The sequence below is a fragment of the Lactuca serriola genome, chromosome 6 (assembly GCF_051521515.1).
Source record: "Lactuca serriola cultivar US96UC23 chromosome 6, Lser_US96UC23_V15, whole genome shotgun sequence".
In the NCBI taxonomy this organism is placed as follows: domain Eukaryota; kingdom Viridiplantae; phylum Streptophyta; class Magnoliopsida; order Asterales; family Asteraceae; genus Lactuca; species Lactuca serriola.
In genome coordinates, this window is record NC_136413.1 from 23,688,049 (window position 1) to 23,697,513 (window position 9,465).

Here is a 9,465-nt window from a genome sequence, read left to right on the forward strand (position 1 = left end):
TCAATCTTCTGCCATAATATTTTATGTGCTATGTTCTCAGAATTCGAACTATGAAGAGGAATGTTGTAATCATAATCGAAATTAGAGAACACACTATGTACCTTTGACTAAATTTATTAACATTCCACAATCTAAACCTTTAAACTTCAAATGAAGCATAATATTCTCTCCCTTAATTATAGCAAAACAACTATTCAATCCTTACAACTTTGCAAATCAAGACTCTTGTTTTCTATAATTAATATTGCTACCTTGCAATACTTGCCTTAATAATCATACAATCATAATATTTATGCTCCCATTATGATGATTATTATAAGCATAACACTTATGCTCCCACTAGCTTTGACATGTATTCAGAACCAGCTTAACTTTCAGAAAAACAATACCTATTGAATTTCTTAAGTTCATGTTTCTAATACCTAATGCTTTGATAATCCTTTATCTAAGCTTATACACCTTTGCCTTAGATAGCTCATATGTGTGTCTAAACAATTCAGACCAATTGCCAAATCTCTCAGTTCGAATCATGGAAAGGGATACGGTAACCATAATCGAATTCGAGAATACAATTTCACAATCACTATCTTCTTAAAATCTCTATTAGTGAAAGCATTTCCTCACAGTCATTTTCACGAAGGAGGGAATCTTATGACACTTAGATTTTAATGGTGTATGTGTTCCTATCCATGTGAATTTGTCAAAACCAAAGTTTATGACAAATTGAAACTCATATGGACCGAACTTTTTTAATCTTGATTTCTTGCCTTATGGTAGCACAGCTGCCCACCATGTCTTCCAAGTAGTTAAGCAGCTCACCCTTTCCTATCAATGTACTTTCCATTGATCAAGGTCCTTGCCTTTTATGCATTCAAATGAGAACTCATAGAACTCACATGCATAATTAACTCAATTGGAACGGCACATAAACAAAATAGTGTTAACACAATAGGTTGTAAACCTCAACTCGTGTGCTAGTGATGATCGATAAGGTTTATTTTGATTTGTTCTTGAAACCTTTCAAGACCATTAAGACTCCCACTGACTCCTTGACATATAAGATTCTCTTGTCAATAAATATTTCTTGACAAACAAATATTCAATAGTTAGTGTAGTTTTTATCAAAACACTTCATAAATTGGTCCTAGTTGGTCTTTGTCTTATCCAAGTGATGTGTGTAAAACCCACTAGTTTTAAACCTACTTTTAATTATCAAATAACACACAAAAGGCAGTGAACCTATCAATTGTGGTATAGCTAAATAAGCAGGGTATCGAACACAGGGAACGGAAAATTATACTAAAAACTAATTTAATCTAAGTTAATTAAAAAGCAGGGGTTGTTCTCTAGTTTTACAAGACTAGAAACTTACTAATTATTACTAATTTAAGCTAGAAAATAAAGACTTTGACTAGATTCAATAACGGAGAAGTACTTCTATTTAGTTCAACTTAATTGATCCTATGGTTGATTTCAAGGTAAAAGTGCAATGGATTAATTCTTTTGCTAGTTACCGATTCAATTGATTAGTTCCGTATTCACTTCATTAATCCTTAGCAAATAAATCAATTTAAACAATGGCCAGTTGTCTATTTCAATTAAATTTACTAGATATAATATTCGGGTTAAGTTAGACTTGCAATAGCTAATTAATTTATTCTTTTAATTAACTTCTTGTTTAATGGTCATCTCACAAGCTTGCACATAAATTTACTTGATTTTCTTATTAATCCTAGTTTCATGTTCACTACACTAGACATATGACAAAAAGTGTTCACTAAGCATATGAGATTGATAACTAATAGATGTTCATGCTAATTAATTATCTCCCTATTAACAGAAAATCAATTATCATTCATACACAAGGTTCTTTAGCAAGCTAAAATAACTAAATTAACCAACATAGAATTAATCCTACCAAGAATCAAACCATACTACCAATTTCGTATCCCCAAATAGAAGTTTAAAGGGTTTAGTTCATAACTAAGGTAAATAACAGCAAACAGATAAGTTCAAGTTGCTTAATCATGTTGACAAAACAAAAGAAATAAGTAGAATGGTGGAATTATGCCTTAATTACTCCCGGAATTGGATTCTAGCTTCCTTGGTCGACTTCTAGGGTTCTTCTGGATTCTTATTCGCAGCTAAGAACTTCTGAAACTTCCCCGAACTCCCCCCTCTCGATCTGTGGAATTATCTTTAAATAAGCGGTCCGACTCGTCGAGTCAAGTGGTGACTCGTCGAGTCCCTCTCACATTCCCCGTATTGCGATAACTATCTGGGATCCCGAGTCATTATCCTTCTGATTCCTCGATCGGACTCGTCGAGTAGCTATCTGACTCGACGAGTAAAAGTTTTTTTAGTGTTTTTTCCTTCTTCATTCCACTCTCGAGCTCCTAACCGCTTCTCTTGCTTCCTTTTGCTTCCGAGTTTCATCTTTGGACTGAAAAACATAATTTAACACTTTTAAGTACCTTTTTTCCATAATATGCGATAATTTAGCTAATATATGAATAAAAACTATACTAAATACACACTAAATATGCACATATCAAAATACCCCACACTTGTCTTTTGCTTGCCCTCAAGCAAAACTGAATTTTAACACATTAGAATTATGTATAACAACTCCAATCTAACCCAGCCATTATGCCAAGACCGCAACGCATGCATTTGTGTCTAAAATTTTTCCTAACGAACCCCCCATATTCCAAATACTCACAATCCTCATAAACATTCACCCACTCACCCCGAACTATGCTCATTTTATGCAACCCTCCAAATCCATCCGCAGAAAACCTCTTTACCCTCAAGGTATTTTTGGTTGAGCAACCCAAGCATACATAATCTAGACAATTACAATTTATGATACCACATTGGAGCTCTTTGGAATTCTTCACTTCTTTGACATTTGATCTTTAATTTCTTTGAATTCACCACCTTATTGTTTGATTTTTGGTATCTTCAACTTTTTGAATTTCTTCAGAATTTTCGATCTTTTGATCTTCACTTTAACTTTGATGCTCCAAAAATTCTTCAACTTTTCTTGTAATTTTGTCTCTCTTTTTTTTTAACATGTAACTCACTTTTTTCACTTAAAACCCTACATGCTTAAGCAGGGGCGCTCAAATTCAACCTTTATTGGCTATGATAACAACTTTCCTGGATACATTTCAGGTTTAGGCTGCTAAACATATTGCATCCCTCAGGCTGAGCAAGGTCGTGTTTTTGTCTCATGATTTCACTGAAATAAGGAAGCCACAAATGCACTAGAACGTGTATAGGCTCAACTAAACATTTGGGTTTTCATGCAATTATTAACACAATCCTAACATGGAATCCTAATTTTTTTTTTTACCAAAATTTTCTAAATTAAGTCCTAAATAATACTTTCGGTATGCAAAAATTTTTAAAATTGACTATTATGTAACCAACCCCCTACCCCACACTTATGTGATGCAATGCCCTCATTGCATATGATGCATAAAAACATAAAAAGAAACTAAAGAGGGAATTGGAACAAACTCCCCTGGGATAGCAGTGGATAGGCTGATCACACTCATTTAAGCTCCAACTTCAATCAACTTTAGACATGGTAACATCTCATCCATGCCTTGGGTGTCAAAACTCGTGTGGGTCGCTCCAAATACGCGGAAATCAGTGTAAGATCTTTAAGAATGGATATGGAAGAATAAGTGAGCAAGTGGGACCAGTAGCAGCATCAAATCAACAGTCCGTCGGTATAAAAAGTGAACGACTCGTCGAGTCTTATGGTGGACTCGTCGAGTACCATCGCGCCTTCTCAGAATATGTAGAAATACAAGGCGACTCGTCGAGTCAGCTTAGTGCACTCGACGAGTAGGCCACTGAACGAAAAAAACTTGGTATTTTGCAACTGTTTTAGCTTCTAAAAACTTCTTTAACCCTTCCTCACATTTGGACTCAATTGCTCATACCCCTAGGACCGGACTCGACACTTTGACGTTAAAATTCCACTTCCTTGACTCGCTCTCACTCGCGAAAACATCCATGCTTTACATCTCTAAACCATCCTAAGCAAGCAATCATAATTCAATCCTGAAAAATAACTAAAGCAAACAACCATTAAACATAAAAAAATCTCAAAGCATACATACCAAATAAAAAAAATAAAACAAAACAAAAAAATTAAAATTGTTTGATTAAAAACACAAAAACATCAAAATCAATCTTCATCCTCCTCATCATCATTGGCGGCTCCACTTCCCCCGGCTCCGCTTCGTCTCGCAGCAATCCTCTCATCCCAAGATGGAATGAATGGGTAATTCCCACCATCAATATGTGGGATATTGAAGTGGTCAAAAAGTCGTATGTGGGATTGATTGCTAAAGTTCAGCCCCCTCGCCATTTGATCCTGCATCCGCCTCATCTCTACATTGTACCAATCCATTGGTACATCTTCATTTTCGACCGGAATCACTGGCGGCTCGTCCTCCACATCCCGTTCTCTTCTTGATCTCACCCTCCTTCCCGGTGCTTCGGGACCAACAACGGGGTCATCATTTGGAATGACATAATGGCCACCACCATAGTCTTCAATTATCCGTGCTCTTCGGAAAAGAATGGGATTAAACGGGGGCGTCGGGATCAATGTCATGAAGTTCCAGGCTCCGTGGTTCATCAACCCGAATGAATTAGCCAATTGAGTGACAAACATTCCTCTATTGATACGGGAGGTTTTGCGATCTTTGACCGCACCCTCCGAAAGGTATGAAGCAATACACCATGGGATGTTGCAAAAGACGCCGGGTGTTATTATGCTCCATAAGTAGAAAACGTCAAGGTTGGAGACCTTGTCATCGTCTTTCCTTTGGTTGATGGTGGAGGAAATAAGGCGGTGAATGAGGCGGTGAGTTGGGGATCGGATGCTCCCTTCCTGTGCAGACTTTGGGATGTAAACTTTATTTCCTATGGTATTCCACCAACCCGTGCTTGTAACTCCATCGGGGAATGCCATATGAGTGTTTGCCAAGAAGGCCCGAAAGATGTTTGTTGACACCAAGGGTTGATCATAGATCCCTAGTCGGCAGGCAAGGTCCACCACCGAGCATTGACGATACTCGCCCCCAAGACAAAAAGTAAAGCTCGCCGGGTGAAAGACATCCACTCCCCCGGTAAAAGACACCGTGGAAAAGAATTCTAAACATAGCTCCAAATAAACCGGTTCTTGAATACGGAAGACCCGGCTCCACCCGTCACACACCATAGTTTCGCCTTCATGTTGGAACTCCTTCAAAAGGTAAGGAGCTAGTTCTTCTTCATATCTAACACTTTGCAGCCATTCCCAATCAATTCTGTTCGGCACATACACCTCCTTCTTCTTAATGTCGGAGAGCTTCTTCTTCCACTTCCTCATTGTTGAAGCTGATTCAATTTGCGGGAAATTTAGCCATGGAAACTCCCCTTGGCTATCAATTGAAGATTGTCCTCTTCTGAACATGATTTCTGCAAAACATGTAAGCAAAACCCAGAAACACATAATATAATTAAAGCCTGGATTGTATCTGTAAATCGACTGGACTCGTCGAGTCCATGCCCGACTCGACGAGTCGCGCAACCTGCACGAGTCAGTCGACGGGTCGCAGTAAATTGGACCATAAAACCTGTAATTTCTGTCAAGGGTTTTTGTTCAGGGACTTCCTACTAACTAATAAGGCCAAAATAAACGTTCAAAACAACAATATTCATGAAAAATCGAAACCCTAGAATTTCATTACTTTTCAAAAACGGGTTTTTTCATGCAATTGCAGGTATAGATGGCCTTATAATGACATTCTTTCTAGAAATCAAGAAGAAAGTTGTTACCTTTTGAGTTTAAACCTTGAGAAATTGGAAGAAAATTTGAAGAACTCTTGAATGCTTGAGAGAGAGTTTGAGAAAGAGGTACCCGACGAGTGTGGTGTGGAAACTGAATTTTAGGGTTAAAACCCTATTTACCAGATGTAAAAGTAATTTCGAAATTATTATTTTTTTCTGTAAATAAAACCGACTCGTCGAGTCAGGGTCAGACTCGGCGAGTCTAGTCGCGCAGTCAAAGATTTTCTGAAATCAATATATACTCATCGAGTCAGGGTCAGACTCGGCGAGTCTCTTGTAAAACATTACTGATTTTCAAAATTTTGTTATTTATTCAAAATCTTTTCACCCCACCCTTAAGCTAGGCACACTCTCAAGCAGACATGTCCGATGATTTGGAAGATTAAAATTGTGAAACGAAACAAAAACTAAAAAAAACTAAAGAGTAAAAGAAAGCAAACTCTAACGACGGGTTGCCTCCCGCCAAGCGCTTCTTTTTAAGGAGTCATTAGCTAGACTCCTTCCCATTTACGTTTTGTCATCTTCAAGCATCGGGAATGTGCGCCTCTCTTTTTGTGGTTTATACTTGGTCTTGTAGGCGTGAATCTTTTTCTTGTAAGCCCTCTTCAATTCATCTCTTCTCCTTTTCATTGCCTCATCTTCAGCTGCTTGGGCTTTCCTTTTTCTCTTTTTCTGCTTTACCCTCTTCTTTTTCACCAACTCTTGAACATCCTTCTCTTTAAATTTAATAACTTCATATTTCATGATGGTTGTAACGCCTGTGTTTCCGGGCTTGCCATTTTTAGCAATGTAATAGTCTAGGTTAACCTTTGTAACCCGTTTTGAAATAATAAAGATTGTATTATTTAAGTATTGTGTGTTTTGTGCTTAATTGCTTAATTATGTGGTTTGATTAATTAAGAATAAAAATAAGCGTGAAAATTTAAGTGTAAAATAAACTTGATATCTTTGGTTAATGTTGTAGTAGTTGAAAAGAGGTTTCCAAATATATATAGAACGCCCAAATCTGACTTCGTATGAGGAAGTTATGATTTATCGAAGTTTCGGCTTAGCGGTGTGCAGCCCGAAATACTCGATTTGAGATCGAGCGGTTTTTAGCCAAAGCAATCTAAACGAGGATCGAAGGTCTCGTTGTTGGTATCAAAGCGATAAAAAGTTAGGCGAGAACGGACGTCAAACGAAGAAGTTATGAATTTATAACGAAGTTTTTCTGTCGCGGCCTATTAAAAATAAATAATAAAAATAAATTCGAAATTAGCCGACGGAGTGTAAACGAAAGTTGTAGAGCGTAGTCTCACCTTCGCGTGGATATAAAGAACGTCGAAAACGGAGTTCGTATGAAGAAGATATGAATTTCCGAAGTTTATTTAATATTTTGTATTTAAATTTAATTGGAAATTCGGAAGCATTATCCGAAGGAGTCACCGATCTGATCCGAGGTACGCCCCGCGTACTCGAGTACGCCCCGCGTACTCCGAGGGATGTCGACACTCGCACTCGAGCACTTCGGATACGTAAGCAATGACGTTTTGGGCAGTACGCCCCGCGTACTCCGAGGCTCCAGCCTCCTATAAATAGGAACCGAAGGCAGCCGACCTAATTGCCAATTTCTTCTCTTCTCTCTCCCGTTTTGCATCGTTTTGCGTGCCAGAAATACCCCGAAGCCCCGGTATCATACTCTAGCCCCGAGGCAAGTCCCGAGATCACGAGAAGTGCGGTTTCCGAGTCGAAGCTCTGCCCGCGAGAAGTTCGATTTTTGTGAAGATCTTCCAGATCTGCTGTGGATTACTACTTCTATAAGCCGTAGTGCTGTCCGATCATCTTCTGATCAAGTGAGTGTGTAGTTATTTTCTTTCTAATACAATAATACGAAGTATTTTATATAAAATACGTGCTATGTGTATATATTTGGTTGTGTTACGTGTGAATGTGTATTCACCCTCTTCTATCTTATAGATCTGATCATTTCTCTATGAGATATGTGTTATGTGTGTGTGTGCCTCATCTGTTATGTGATTTCTGTGTTGATTAAAGCATGCTATACAGGTTTTTAAACTATGTATACAAATGTATATTTTTATCTACTAATATGTTGGGTAGAACATGGGTAGATAGTTGGTGTGTAATAAATAGATGAGAGGCCTCGTTGTTGTTTGATTGAGTCATCTAGCGGAGTTTAGATGACGACCACTGGCTATTCTAGACAGTCTTGTGGAAACATTAGCAGGTTCGCCACCTGTAGGTGTTAATGAACTTGGGTGTTCATTCGTTGTACTCCATCCCCCTCATGGTTGCCTTATTTGACTTATATTGCTGAGGTACCCCCGAAGCATGTGTTGTCGCCCCGATGAAATATTCTTAGACTAGGTCCCTTATGTTAGTTGTTTTAGGGACATTAAAGTGAGAATAACGGGAATGGGTAATTGGGTTATTGTTGGTTGGTGAAAATTAAATATGATATTTATTGTGGGTTGAAAACCCTATATGCTCACCAGGCTCCCAAGCCTGACCCACTCAGTTTTAAATTGTATTACAGGTAGTGGCGGAAGGGCATGAGATGGATGAACCATCAAGTTGTTTTGTTTACAAGTCTGCATATGTTTATATTTGTTATATGACTTGTAATGTATTCGTTTATGCTTATTGGTCTGTATCGGAACATGACACCCCGAGTTTTGATTATAATGAAAATACATTTCTTTTATGAAATGCTTCGGTAAACAATGTTTTATCATGTTTTGTTTTTGGGAACAAATTCCGCAACTCTTTCAAATCAAAAGGATTTACTCTGAAAATATTTAAAAGCATAAATGAAAATCGGTCTTTTCTGGCCGAGATTTTGGGGATGTCACAATGGTCCATGCTCTAGGTTTAGTGGTGAATTGGTGATCAGCTTCCTCCTTACTTTCCTTTATTCCTGCATCCTTTCCCGTGCTTAACCCTTCCTCGAATTTGACTGCATCAAGGCATGCCACATCGGCGTGTTGGACCTCCATTCCTTTTACTTCTTCTGCCGATTGTTCTTCCAAAGAATCAAAAACAGTAACTGAACCCAGGGTATGTGAAGAACTATCAAGAAACAAATCAGGTTTGGTCAAGTTTTTATCCAAATCGACTGGACTCGTCGAGTCCATTATGACGACTCGGCGAGTCTGATCGGGTTCCATCAATCCTGGAGTGTTTTCTGAGTTGGCTCCTTCCAGTAGCTTTTCTAGCTCCTCCAAGTCTTTGTTAGCATCTTCAACTCCTTCAGAATGTAGTGTGAACTTACTTGGGTCTTCTTTTAGTAAAATTTAAAGCTCTTTTTGTAATACCTCATCATCCAATTGGATAAATGAGATTTCTTCTCTCTTTTCTTCTTCTTGCTTGACTTCTGGAATAGCTTTAAACATCACCGACTCATCCCCCACTCTTAATGTCAATGTAGACTCACATATGTCAATTAGGGCACACGCGGTGTTTAAGAATGATCTTCCCAAAATAATTGGTATTTCGGGGTCTTCTTCCATTTCCACCACCACGAAGTCTACTGGAAAAATAAACTTGTCCACTTTGATAAGGAGATTTTCACAAATGCCTTGTGGATGAATTATTGTTTTGTTTGCCAAA